This window comes from Pinus tabuliformis, chromosome 2_2 (genome assembly GCF_031772625.1).
Source record: "Pinus tabuliformis cultivar Carrire ecotype Pingquan chromosome 2_2, CPIR1, whole genome shotgun sequence".
In the NCBI taxonomy this organism is placed as follows: Eukaryota; Viridiplantae; Streptophyta; class Pinopsida; order Pinales; family Pinaceae; genus Pinus; species Pinus tabuliformis.
In genome coordinates this window covers 687,361,146-687,376,799 of record NC_142300.1, presented here as the reverse complement: position 1 = coordinate 687,376,799, position 15,654 = coordinate 687,361,146, and positions in this window count along the sequence as shown.

The window sequence follows — 15,654 nt, the reverse complement described above, 5'->3', positions numbered from 1 at the left end:
ATAACTAGGCTAAGAAAGGACTGTTCATAATTGTCCGATAATTAGAGGGATTATTTGTATCCCCGCTTTTAAAAATAGGGATAATGAGGCTCTGAGTCCAAGGTTTAGGGAACCCTTGCTTGACCACTTGATTGAAAATCTTGTGGATGTGGGGGATGAGTACATGACCTCCAAATTTTAAGATTTCCGCCTGGTAACCTTCAATGTCCTTAGCTTTCCCATTTACAGGCGTTTAACCCCAAAATCAATGTCTTCTAATGAGAAAACTTCTTTCGTTGTGAGCAGGGTTTCAAAGTTATCCATGACATTTCGAGATTCATAAAGCTTTTTAAGATAGGAATTCCAATTGTGTAAAGCAATTTTATTATTATCTTTAGTTTTCCTAGTTAGAATCTACCTCCAAAATTTCTTAGGAGCTATCTTAGATAGGTGTAAGAGATTCTCTTGTCTTTTATGAATATACTACCTTTTTTTCCTTTTAGTTAGGGCTTTGTATATTTTTATCTTTCCAATTTTAAGAGATTCATCAACAACTTCCTTAATTGCTCTCCTCGCACTTTTACAATATTTGTCATACCATGGTTTGGTTTTGCTATTTCTTTTATTAATTGAAACTTCAATTGAGAACTTGTTAATATAATATGAGAGGGTTGTAGTAAAATTATGATAGAGGTCTTTTATGTTGTCTATACTAGATAAAGGAAGCAAATTAGCTTTTAATTCATTTATAAAGAGATCGTTTTTTCTGTCAAAGATTAAGTTCTTTTGGCTATAAGGATTATCTTTTATGGGATCTCTATGCATGACAAAATTGAGAGTTATAAGTAAAGGCCCATGATCAGAGCCAATCTCATGATCGTTTAAGATGTCAGAATTTATTATTTCGTTGTATACGGAAATAACATAGTCTACCAGACTATTACCAAGCCCATGGATGCAGATCATCTAGCTAGAATTGGGCCACTTCTTTAGACTGTTTCAAATTATGAGATCCTGAGCACTACAGAGCTTGACTAGCTCTGACCCAAACAAATTCTCCTTGAGGTCTTCAGAGCTCCTTTTGTACCAACTAGCCAAAGCAGGGTCTTCGTCTAACCAAAGAGGATTAGGGTTTGAATTATTGCTTAGAAGAATAGCTTGCTTGCTTGAAGTTCGAGCATTAAAGTCACCCATTAAAAGGATATTACATTCATTCCTTAGGCTAGAAATATCATTCTCTAAACCATTGTAAGGACTATTTTTATCTAGATTATTTTTCTTATAGAAGTTAGAATTGATGGGGGGGGAATAACATATTGCGATGTAGGTCCTTTTATCATTAATGTCAGTAATCTCTATCCAACTATATTGGTTGTAAGGGTCATTTTTATAAATCCTAGCATGGGGGGAGATGTTCTTCTTAATGTAACAAGCTATACCCCCAATGCCTCTACGTGAGGATCACTTGTTCTAGGTAGACCATAGTGCAAAGACACCTATGTTAGGGACCTTAGATTCTTCGTGCTCCCAAGTTTCAACAAGCAATATAATATCAACATCATTCGAGATACAACTTAGCTTGGGGCCTTTGTAACATGGAAAGCTCCGGCAGTTCCAAGAAAGAATCTGGAGCATGTTGAATTGCTATTTATTACTATATTTTTGGTTTTTATCTCGAATAACGACTTTTCTATTTCTAATTATTGCCCATTTCCTTCCTTCCTAGCTTCTTTTATCTTTTGAAACTCCTTTCTTAATTCTACTTGATCTTCTGGAATGAGATCTTCATTTAAAAATATTCTCGTTCCTTTTAGACTTGAGGTTTACTAAGTATGTCATACTTATGGTCAATAGAGCTCACCTTTATTCGGATCAGCCTTCCTTTATTCTCAGTTAATTTCCCCAACCTTGTTGCTTCTATGAGACACATTGTTTCCTAAAGTATCCTCGTCTACCTCCTCTTTCAAACTGAACATTATAACGTTCAAGGCCCTTTTGTTACGTTCATGATCTAATTCTATCAATTTTTTCATTTCATCTTTAATTGGTTTGATATTTAATTTACCTACCACACTATTTAGGGTGAGGTGGCTATTAACTTTTTCTTCTAGTTCTTTAATCATGTCCTTCATTTTAAGACTCTCTAAAGTATCAGCATCTCCTTGCTAGGATGTTTGGTTCGTATCTTGGTTTTGTTTTTCTATAACCTACAACCTAGTCTCCATTGCCTCCATTTTATTCTCCAATAGTTCTATTTTATCTTCTATTTTTTTTTGGATCTTGTCTTCAAGAGATGTGAATTTATTTTCCAGCATGGCTTCTAACTCTATTTGTAGCTTGACTTCTCTTTCTTCTCTACGTTTCTTTAAAGACTCTATATACTCATAAAGGCTCTGTAGAGTAACTGTGCTAGGTCTACCTTTGGTAATCTTTGGTAGCTATGGTGAATTATTCATACTTGAAAATATATGAGCAGATATGTACTAGAAAAATATAAGGAATGTGTTCACCTAATATCAGCAAATCGGACCGCAGACCGCAGGTGACCTGGATTGGATCGAACCGCAGCCCGCAAACCAGATTGGATCTTATGGTATCCTAAATTTGTATAAATTGGCCATAAATCACAGACCTGAAACCACAGAGATCTCACAAATTTTAAATTTGAGGCCGCGAATATATCACTGTGGAGTTAAACCCTGTCAGAGTTGTATTCAGTGTAGCATAATTAATGTGTGGTTGTACTCACCGCACCTCAGAGGATGTATCCTTGGTTTTTGCTCTAGATTGTGTTGAGGATTTGTTTATATAGAGATCACCAATTATTATCGTCGAACTCAACCACAAAGGGATTAAGGAGGTTATCACAGAAGTCGTAGATTATTGAATATTTATATAAAGATCTCAATGTCATGGATCTAAAGCCACTGATCTAATTCGCGAGATGGAGAAAGAATGTTGTGTCCAGAGACGAAGACAATAAATACCTAATCAAGACTTCCACACTTGTATAATATCACTAGCCATGAACTGAAAACCTCACAAAATCTTATTGCTCCAAGTTGTAGCCACAAGAAAAACACACGTACGTATGTTCCTAGATTTGAACCCTTGACATTAGCTATATATATTATTTTTTTATTTATATTATAGACATTTAAATTATATAAATTTACATATTTATAAATGATTATAATAAGAATGTAATGTATATATATATATATATATATATATATATATATATATATATATATATATATATATATATATATATATATATATATACATATACCCGTAACCATGGAACCAAGGCCAGTATTTCCTCATAAATTGTACTTATATTTATTCATTCAGATTTCTAGATTGCTTGTTTTTTAAAGTATTATATTAACATTTCTGGAGTATAAATTAAGATAGAACCAGCTGAGTTCCATTTAAGATAGGCTTATCATTTCAGATCTAGAATAGATTTAACATTTCAGTGTATGAATTATTGTTTTTGATAATTTATCTATTAGATAAAAAATCAAAATGCCATACAAAAATGATAAGTTAGGATATGGACCAAAAACAAGATGGAAAATAAAATTTAGGAGTGAGTGATTATTATTGTAGGTCCATATCAAATAAAATGATAGGGTAGTTGCTCTAAAAAATGAAGGAAAAATGAAAATGATAGATAAGCAACAAAAGAAAAATATTTTCTTTAGAAAATAAATTAAGGTTGCTAGCTGAAATGCACCTTTGAAAAATGTCCTTTCGGTTAATCATGCTTAAGTTCTTTAATTATGAATTAATTATTGTAATAAAGCTTGATGAAGTTATAAAATAAGTGACAAATGACACTTTTGTCATATTGGCGGAAACGACAAAACAACAAATCGGGCGCTGATAACCAACACGTACTTTTCAACGATGATCATTCACTCTTCCCAGATCAACGACGGAGGAAGACTTTCAGCTCCCCCTTGGCCGTTTCCCATTAGGATCATTAAATTTTACATTTTGCTAGTTCATCGATTCCTTCATACATCCAGTTCTCCAATTACTTAATAGTCAGGCAGAGACCAGAATTGGAGAAGAAATTGAAAAGGCACTGCACCTATCAGAGCAAACCAAGACTGGTGACTGGTACCTATACCAAAATTACATTGAGATTAGGATCTATGGCAGTGAGTTGGCTCCATACAAACTGCCGAAGTATGTTCCAATGAGAATATTCTCACTGGAATACATCAGGAAAATGATAAATATGGATGAAGTCTATTTTGTCTTAGTTAAGAATAGATCACAGTTTAAACTCAAAGCCAAAGTAGGGAGTTTGATCTATAACACTAGGTCTGCAGGTAGAGAAGCAGACATATTACTAAGGAACATGAACCTCCAGCCAAGCTTCACTTGGTATTAAGATCCTTTTGGGAATATTTCAGCTCACGGAGTCGAGTTGAAGGCAACACCTTACAACCATACTCCCAGGCCAAAATTGTAGAAGTTCATGAACCAGGAGCAATGGTCTGAAGATACTCCCACAGAAGTTGATGAAAAGGTTATATAAACTCCTCCGATAAAGACTCCAGCTACACAGAGCACTTAGCATAAAAGATCCAGAGAGGAAACTCAGTCAGCTACAGAACCAGGTAAAGAGTAATATATCTTACAAAAGAAGTTGAAAACTGGGTTGTTAATGTCATTAGGAAGCAAGCCACCAGAGATAATTGATCTAGGAGAACTAGAAGATGTTTCATCACTAGGGACCACTAATCCCAAGCCTCCATCTACTTCTTCAACTCCTTCTTCAACCGAACCTATGGATATTATCCAATCAACTGAGATCAGCTCAATAGGAGATACTAATATCTTCTCAACATTTTTGGAAATCAAGCAAAATAACAAAAGTCTTAAATCTCAAGTTTATAGTAAGTTTTGGAAAGAGACATCCACTTCTCAGCATAGACTTCTCTCTGCCTTTGACAATGAAAGAGGAAGCATGAAAATGGCATTTTTGTAGGCTCGGATTCCATTTCCTAAATCCACAACAGTCTAGAAGAATACCATCTTCTCATTTTATGTGAACTAGATACATCCCATTGATCAAATGAATTTGCATAGGCAATCAGGTGAGATGTTATTTTCAACAATGACTACAATTGCCATGTCTCTTTCCAATCTCAGAACTGCTTTGTCCAATGTATAATCACAACTTAAGATTGAAAAGTTGTCATTCTTGTCTAAAGATAAAAAATTAAAATCTCTCAAAGATATCTTTATCAAGATTGGATATGATCCCTAGGACTCTAAAGCAATTGAAGAAATACTGAAAAGGAAGAATGTTGAGATTACAGCCTTGAAGAAACTGTTGAAGTTGCCTTCAACCGAGGATCCATAAACCAAAGAAATGGAAGAAAATGAACAACACAGGGAGGAAATGTTAAAGCTCATTATTGAGCAAAACATACAGATGAAGAAAATGGAGGAGCAAATAGAACAATTGCTCAAGGAAAAAGAGACAACACAACTTGTTGTGTCCTCAGTGACAACAATTCAAATGATAGGTGCATATTTAAGCTCGTCTCCTACTGACATCTCTTCATCTTCAGCAACAGGTGAAATAACAAGGTTATCACAGGTTCTACAAGAACATAAACAACAAAATGAGAAGTTACTCCAAAAGTTCCAAGCACTGGAGTCACAAAAGGTAAAAAATTATACCTTGTATGTAGAATAAATGCAAAAGTCACATAGGTTAGAGCTTAAGGTTAAACAGTTAGAAAGAAAGACTCTAATGGCAGACACTTTGGCCCAAGCCAATGAAGATATATGGTTAGATATTAGCCACTCTATAACAGAATTATGGCCATCCATACAAATCATTTTTTAGCAGCAAGAACTGATTGTTAAATGCATGGCAGAGATAGAGACCCAGAAGGCAACATTGGACACAAAACCCAAAGAAGAATGAGGAATGATCAGGGTACTGAATTCTAAGACTAGGCAACAGTTACAAGAGATGAACATTCTAGATAGGACAACTACTATTTTGGAAATTAGGAAAGTCCTAGTGAAGAAGAACCTGTTAACTCAACTAAAAACAAAGTGTGATTATTTGAACACTACAATCAAGAGGTTTCACTGTAAATTTAGTATATTACATAAGAAAGGTTTACCAGAGATAGTATCATCAAATGATGAGATAGTAAAATTGGAAGATTACTGTGAAACGCTTTATACCATTGTAGCATACAATAGACAATTTGCAGGGATAAAAGGGCATATTACTAGCAAGGAGTTTTTGGAGGCTTTAAGCTTCGACCTCTCCATTAAAAATGAAATTGGTCATCTGTTTCTGAACAGACCCAATTTTGAAAGATATACCAAAGTTGATGAGATACTTAGAAGGATGGTAAATCTTGAGATACCTAATGAGAAAAGGTGGGATCAGTTGTGTGAAACAATTGATTAATGTTTCATTCCAACAAGAAGATAGCAACAACAGATTTTGAAGGAACAATCATCAACAACTTCCTATCTAATAGGGACACATCATGCAACAATTTTACTTTTCCTATCTTCTTTCAAGCTATCTTGTAATCAGTTTATGATATTTTGTTTAGAACTTGTATAAATAACTCTCTTCTATGAGTTATTAAAGGGGGTACCTTTCCATAAGAAATTTTGTAAAAGCATTAATGTACAAGTTGTTTCTAGATCACTAATAACAAAGCAAAGGATTCTGAATTTGGTCTCATACAGTTTCATTTTCTTCTCTAAGTTTTTCATGTGTTTCATTCATTATGTTTATTCTGCATATGTTCAAGTTTTACAGAGATATCAAGTGAGAATAAATGTGTTACAATTATTCTTAAAATTCATTTTTGGAAGTTATTATCATAAAGAGAATGAGATATTGGAGTGTTTGTCTAAAAAGCTCCCTCTAAATCATAAAATTTTCAGCATCTTATGTAATCTTAAGCATAGTTTGTTTAAATTTTGAACAATGGACAAAGGTTTCCCCACTTATGATAATTTATCTTTCTATCTGAAATCTAAATTAACCATACCTCCTTACATTCTTTCTAAACACCTTATAAATTCAAATCACTATGTGAAGTCAATTAGCATCCCTTTGATTATCTATTAGTACAATCTAAAACAATTAATACATCATTCTTATAGTTTTTTCTATGTATTGGTCCTCCATAAAAACGAAAACCAAAACCCCTAAAACAAATATCTTAGATTCTCTGGCATGATCAATTAACCATTATCATCTTGAAGGAACAACATCAATCTGGCACCATTCTCAAGGATTCGAATTTGATTATTTTTCCTACGAAAACGACATAAATCATATTCCTTTAAGGTGACTAAAGGTCTAGATAGGTCAAAATCCTTCAAATTGTGACTCCACTGTACCAAACTGGCACCTTTTAAGCACACTAGATCCCATTCTGAATCTGACACAATTAGTCCCCTGTCAGATCCAGAAAGATTTGTGAGAAAGGCCAATTCTAGAACGAGACATCAACCATCTTCTTCCACTCAAGCCTTGCAGTCTGAAGATATATTACAATTTGATCCCTATAGTAACATTCCATCCAATCCAGATTTGACTCATTTATCACCTAGGGCCGCTGAACTTTTAGATGGGGGAGTTTATTTTAAATCAACTTTCCTTATTCATTCACTTGAATCTCATCCAGAACCCTTACTTCCACCAATATCACCTAAATCTGAGTCTGACTTCGGTGTTTATTTACCTGAATACAAACCTACAGACTTCATATCCCCCACTACTTATTCATTCCCTTCCACTTCTGAACAACTTGAAGCTTCCACTTCTGAACAACTTGAAGGGGACTTTTCTATATATTCAAATCCACTCTTTGAAACAAAAGAGGATATTCAGTTACAGGTTCAGAAGTTAGTTATTAAGACTCCCTTAAAGTCATATAGGAAATCTCCTCCTTCCTCACCTCCACATAGGTATACACCTTCTTTATCACCATCAACCTCTTTTTCTTCTTCAACAACTACGCAAAAAATTTCACACACCATCTTCAACTATGGCATTCCAACCTATTGTACAGGCTAGATATGCAGCTTTAGTTTTACCTCAAAACCTCGATGCATTCCCTTCAGGACATTTAAAACATCTTCCTAGGTATAATGGAGAAATTGGTTCCTCGGTTGAGGACCATCTTCAAGAATTTCTAGATTTTGCAGATAATATGAACATTGAGCAAGAAAATTTCTATATGAGGTTGTTTGTTCAGTCTCTTAAGGGAAATGTGAGAACTTGGTTTAGGCAGTTACCTACAAATTCCATTACAAATTGGCAAGAGTTAAAAAATATGTTAAAAAACAAATGGGGTGTGAAGAAAGATGCTCTTTACTTTTTAAGTGAGTTTGAAGAACTTAAAGGAAACTTTCGTGAACCTGTATCTGATTTTATTAAAATGTTCAACAAAACTTATCATAAGATTCCCCCTGAATGCAAACCCCCTGTAGCAGCAACCAAATGTAAGTTTTCAAAAGCCTTTGAAGATGATTTTGTTGTAATGTTAAGAGAAATAAATTCAAGGACTCTTGAAGACATGCAAACTAATGCTATAGAGGTGGAAGCAAATAGGGCAGCCTCACCTACTTTAAAAGCTAAAGAGGAAAAGGCCCAAAGAAAGCTTAAATCTAGTCAAGAGGCCTCTACTTCTTCAAAGACTAAAACTGAAGATTCTAGGATTGATGAGATCACTTCACTTCGTAGAAATCCATACTATAGAATTTCCAAGATTGAGACTCAACCTAGAACAGTTCAACAAATAGTAACTCGACCTCAAAATCAAAACCAAGGTCAATACAAAAGAAATCCACAATTACAAATTCTTCAAAGACCTAGTAATGATCAACAAGTTCCAACTCCTTTACTAATGTATGATTAATAGCTTGATGAAAATACCATGACTTTCCCCAAAGACATTAACAATATGGATAGCTCTTCAAGTCAGACCACTACTATTCCTCTTTCACAAAATAAGCAAGTTCAAGAAGATCAAGAATCCTCACAGGTTTCCAAATACCATGCCTTCTCTAAATTCCTAATTGCAGAGCTCAACAAAAGATATGATCTTAGACCTAGACTTGGCCTTGGAATACCTCCTAAGGAACCTCCAACAATTGAACTTCATACCAAAATTGTTGAAACTTAGACAACTACTATTCGACCATTAAATCAGTCAACTGATACATCTCAAAATGAAAAAATTGTCTTGACTGCATTTAATGTTGAAAATGAGTTAGAAAGAGTTAAAATCCCTATACCACTTTTAGAAATTTCCAAAAACCCTGGATATAAAAATCAAGTTTCCAAATGGATACAAAACACCTATGTTGATGCTGAAAGCGATGTTATTAGCCTTCAAGATGAAAAACCACCAGTTGTCTTTAGTCCTAGCTCAGATATGATAGATGAAATGGTACCACCTTTCTATGTGACACTAAAGGCAAATGACTCCATGCTATATAATTGTATGCTTGATTCTGGAGCATCACACAATCTCATGCCAAAAACCATCATGGATCATTTAAATCTTGACATAACTAGATCCTATCATGATTTTTACACCTTTGATTCCAAAACAATACCTTGTCTAAGATTGATTAAGGATTTAATAGTCACTCTTGCCAATATCCCAGTAAAAAGCATAGCGTTAGATATTGTTGTCACTGACATCCCTCCAAAATTTGGAATGCTCCTTTCAGGGTCTTACTGTGCCAAATTAGGGGGAACTCTTCAGATGGGCATGTCTTATGCCACTATTCCAATCTATGGGGGATAACAACTTAGGTTGTATAGAGAGGTTAGATTTTTCCATACAATATGCAAAATATATCAACCAAAGAACCACCCAATTTATCCAATTGATCAATATTTTGGCTGTTTTCAACTCTCTTCAAATCAAATACATGAATCTCAAGTAAAAATTGAAGATGTAGTTGAAAACCCTGTATCAAACAAAGCTAATGTATGGAAGTTGTTCTTTGATGGTTCTTGTACAAAGGATGGAGCAGGGGTTGGGGTAGTATTAATCTCACTAGAAAAGGAAAACATAACACAATCATGTAAACTTGATTTTGAAGTTACCAACAATGTATAAAAATATGAGGCTTTCCTTCTAGGACTACAGTTAGCCAAGATTTTAAAGGTACACAACTTGAGTGTTTTCACAAACTCAGAGCTCATTGTAAGACAAGTTAGAAATCTTTGCCAAACAAAGCATCCTAGGATTAGGTCTTATAGAAATGAGGTTTGGGATTCCATTGAAAATTTATTTGATGCCTTCAACATAAATTATGTCCCCAAAAATGAGAACATACATGTAGATTCTTTGGCTCTTTCTACAAGCTCATTTAAGATTCTTGATCAAACACAACTGTTATACCAAATCCAGGTTAAATACATGCCATCTATACCTGATAACCAAAAGCATTGGTAGGTGTTTGAGAATGATGAACAACTAAAATCTTTCCTTCAACTTGTAGGTGAATTTTCTCTTCTGCAAATTGATGAAGATAATCTTGATATGGTCAATCCTCAAGATGTTGATGATCTATAATTAAATTCCAAGATTGCAGACCATGACATCATACAATTATCAAACAACTTCATTCCTAAGGGGTTAATTCCTTTAGAGAAATTATTCGATTATAATGATGTCCCCTGAAACCCTCCATCCATTTCTCCTAAAGATGACATAGAAGAAATCAATATTGGATCCCAAGAACAAGTGAAAAATATAAAAATCTCTACATCTTTAGCCCCAGAAGTTAAAGATGAATATCTTAAGTTACTTAAAAAATACAAAGATGTTTTTTCTTGGTCTTATGCTGATCTTAAAACTTATGACACATCCCTCATTGAACATAAGATCCCACTAAAAACTGAAGCTAAACCCTACCAGCAAAAACTCAGAAGAATTAATCCAGTTCTTCTACCAACTATTGAGAAAGAGCTTAAGAAAATGTTAGATGCATAGATTATTCTTCCACTAAGATATTCTAATTGGATTGCCAATCTAGTACCTGTCAAAAAAAAGAATGGTGAAATCAGACTCTGTGTTGATTTTAGAAACTTAAATAAAGCATCACTAAAGGACAACTATCCATTACCTAAGATGGATCAGTTACTTCAACAAGTTTCTGGAGCCAACAGACTTTCTATGTTAGATGGTTTTTCTGGTTATAATCAGATTATGGTGGACAAAGAGGATAGGGAAAAGATTGCCTTCACAACACCTTGGGGTACTTTCATGTATGCAAGGATACCTTTTGGTTTGACAAACGCTGGCGATACAGTCCAGATAGCTATGGAGATAGCTTTTGTAGGCCAGGTAAACAAATTTCTTGTTATTTATCTTGATGACCTTGCAGTTTTCTCTAATTCTAATAAAAAACATTTAAAGCACTTGATGAAGGTTTTTGAAAGATGCAAGAAATTTGGGATATCATTGAATCCAAAGAAGTCTCTATATGCTATCTCAGAAGGGAAATTTCTTGGCCATATAATTACTAAAGATGGAGTAGTTATCGATCCAAACAGAGTATCAGCCATTTAGACATAAACATTACCAGGAAATAAAAAGGAATTTCAGGCTTTTCTTGGTAAAATCAACTTTTTATGAAGGTTCATACCAAATTATGCTGAAATTGTCAAAGATATAATTGATATGCTTAAGAAGGGTCATGAAGTTAAATGGATTGTCACTTCCAGACATGCATTTGATCAAAGCAAGTAAGCTATCTCTAAAGCTCCAACCCTAGCCAACCCTGATTATACCAAACCATTCAGTATCTTTTCCTTTACCTATGAAACAACCTTTGTTGTTGTTTTACTACAAAAGAATGAAGATTCCCACGACCAACCTATAGCCTATTTTAGCAAAATCATGAGAGATGTTGAGCTCAAATATGACATAATTGAGAAGCAGGCTTATGCCCTAGTCCAATCCTTGAAATCTTTTAGAATGAATTTTTTACATTCAACCATTATAGCATATGTTCCCAACAGTGCTATTAAAATTGTTCTCACTCAACCAGATACTGATGGGAGGAGAGGTAGATGGATCACCTAAATTTTGGAGTATGATCTAATTATTAAAAGCACAAACTTAGTAAAATGTCAAGGATTAGTTAAGCTTTTAGCTGAATCCAACTGTAAAGTGCTAGGCATCAACTCTGTTATGGAAATACCAGGGGAGAATCCACAAGAACCTTCCCAAAAGTCAAATGAGGAGAATCCACAAGAACCTTCCCAAAATTCAAATGAGAAGAATCCACAAGAACCTCCCCAAAATCTTGAAGAAAAGAATCCACAAGAACCTTTACCCTCATATTAGACTGTTTCTGTACACATCGATGAGAAATTTCTTTTATGAGATTGGTATCAAGATATTGTAAATTTCGTAATTCATTTTGAGTGTCCTACACCATTTTCCAAAAGTCAATGTAAGACTCTTAAATTGGAAGCAGTCAAGTACTGTATCATAAATGCAAATCTATATTGGAAGGACCCACTCAATATCTTACTATTATGTTTAACATAATCAGAGACTGAAGGGATCATTGATCAGTTTCATACAGGATTTTGTGGAGGACATTATGCTTGGAGAGAAACAGCATATAAGATATTAAGGGTAGGATTCTATTGGCCAACATTGTTCTTACAAGTAGGAGCAAAGGTCAGAAGTTGTGTCCCTTGTCAGATGTTTGTTGGTAAGCAAAAACTAGCAGCTCTTCCACTGATCCCAAAAATAGTTTCAGCACCTTTTCTCCAATGGGGACTAGATTTTATTGGAGAGATTCATCCTACTTCAAGCAATCAGCATAGATGGATCCTCACTACAACATATTACTTTACTAAATGGGTGGAAGTAATTCCCGTAAGAAATGTTATTGACTCAGTAGTAATCAAATTCATTGAAGAAAACATTTTATCTAGGTTTGGTTGCCCAACCCATATTGTTATTAACAATGCCACAGCATTTTCCAGTGTTAAAATGATTGAGTTTTGCCAAAAATATCAGATTCTGCTACATCATTCAACTCCATATTATCCTTAAGGTAATGGTCTTGCAGAATCATCCAATAAAAGTCTGGTAAAGGTTATCAAAAAAACTTTAACAGATCATAAAAAGATTTGGGACACTCATCTAATTTATGCAATCTGGGAAAACAAGATTACTCCAAAGATATCTACTGGAAAATATCCTTTTCAGTTAGTGTATGGGAAAGATGCAATTTTCCCTACCAATTTGGCCTTCCCTATTCTAAAGTTTCTGTAGGATTCAACTGATGAGCCTCGTGATTTTTCAAGGAGAATAAATCAAATTATTGAACTAAATGAAAATAGAGATGAAGTTCAATACAAATTGAAAAAGTATCAAAATAAGATGAAGATCTTGTTTGACGGAAGAGCCAAGGAAAGGGACTTCAAGTAGGGTGATCCAGTTCTAAGATGGAATTCTAGAAGAGAAAACAAAAGAAAACATGGAAAGTTTGACAACCTATGGTTTGGACCTCTAGCTATTGCTGAAGTAAAAGGAAACAACACTTTTGTGCTACAAAATATTGAGGGACTATATTCCACTTATCCTTTTAATGGAAGGTTTCTCAAACATTACATTCAGTATTGAGAAGTTTAAGTAGATTTCATTACTATCATTGTAAAAAGTCTGGTTTATTTTACATTTCGAACTGTCAGTGTGAGTTTTTCACAACAAAGACTCCATAGCCCGAGGAGAAGGCACATGCATCTGCAGGTTCTCTGCATTCTACAGGAGAAAACAGTCCCCAGTTGGATTCGATGTTGTAACATTCTTGTTTTTGATAAGCTAGCTATTAGATAAAAAATCAAAATGCCACACAAAAATGATAAGTTAGGATATGGACCAAAAACAAGATGGAAAATAAAAATGTTAGGAGTGATTATTATTGCAGGCCCATATCAAATAAAATGATAGGGCAGTTTCTCTAAAAAATGAAGGCAAAATGAAGATGATAGATAAGCAACAAAAGAAAAATATTTGATTTAGAAAATAAATTAAGGTTGCTAGCTCAAATGCACCTTTGAAAAATCTCATTTTGGTTAATCATGCTTAAGTTCTTTAATTATGATTTAATTGTTGTAATAAAGCTTGATGACCTTATAAAATAAGTGACAAATGATACTTTTTTCATATTGGCAGAAACGACAAAACAACACATTGGGCACCGATAACCAACGTGTACTTTTCAATGATGATCCTTCACTCCACCCGGATCAATGGCGAAGGAAGCCTTTCGGCCCCCCTTAAATGTTTCCCGTTAACACGAGGGGGGGGGGGGTCCGAAAAGTAGTTTTCATGGATGCCCTTTTTTTCAACATGGTGCCTCCAAAATGTTTCGGACCCCCAAGGCTCGAAACCACAAACCATTTTGACCCACCCCACCGCCCCGAAATCCACTTCCAGTTTTTCTTCCATTCAACCATTGACTTCTCCCGCACCTTGTGCATCCATTATCTTCCGTCCAATAATAAACCTCCACGTTAACCATCCATTTTCACTTACCCATTCACAGCCCGCCACATTATAATATTGTTGCCCATACACTCCGAAGCCATTGTTTTGCCTGATTATCCATTTAAACACCCATTAAGCATTAATTCGCATTTCCCCTGCAAATCCTATGGCTAGATCTAAATAGTCAAATTGAGCCCAATTGAATCTATAAATCCTCCACGGCTCCAATCTTTTCCAATTTTCCACTAAAAGCACCATTTGTCGCTCTGTGTATTTTTTCCACTTTCATCAATTTTAGATTAAAAACAACTTCTGAATTTCCTTTACAGTAGTTATGGCTCCTAAAGAAAAGATACAAAGGACTGCAGAAGAAGGGAATCCCTCTGCAGTCTCCATTGATATGGATCATATGCCACTTGTAGACTCCCTTTTCAAGATCAATGACTGTGAATGTGAATTTGACTTCTATGAATTACTATCATGGTTAAAATTGAAATATACCGATAAGGATGATTCCATTCACTTCTGGGAGACTCTTCTTCCATTTTTTTCTTTTCCTAAGACCCATCAATTCCCTCATTTAATCTCTTGGTTTCAAGCCAGGTATGACCCTGTGCAAAGAACAATAATGACTCAGGATGGAAAAATCATGATTAACATCACTGCTTAGAGCATAAACCAAATGCTAATGATACCTCCATCTAATTCCCTTAGCCATTTCTCACCTGCAAATCTCATGGACCTCTACAATAAACTCACCTTCCCACAGAGAGCTCTTATCTTTGAACTTTTCCTACTAGAAGATGTCAAATTACCTAAGAGAAATCCTCCATATTCATCTTCCATGTTCCCTGAAGCTACTAGACACATTATCTCTCTATTATCATACCTCCTAGGTTATGAAAATGAATAAGTTGTTGATGAAGCCATCCTTGGATTCTTTTCTATTTTTAGCAAATAATATCAACCTGCCTTCATGTATAACTATAGCCAATTTCTGGTTGATAACATGCATGAACAGTTTATGAATTTGACCACACAAGGTGTATTCAGGTATAGTTCAGTTATAATCCATCTAATTTTGTTTCAACAGGGAGATCTATTGCATATTTAGCTGAACAGA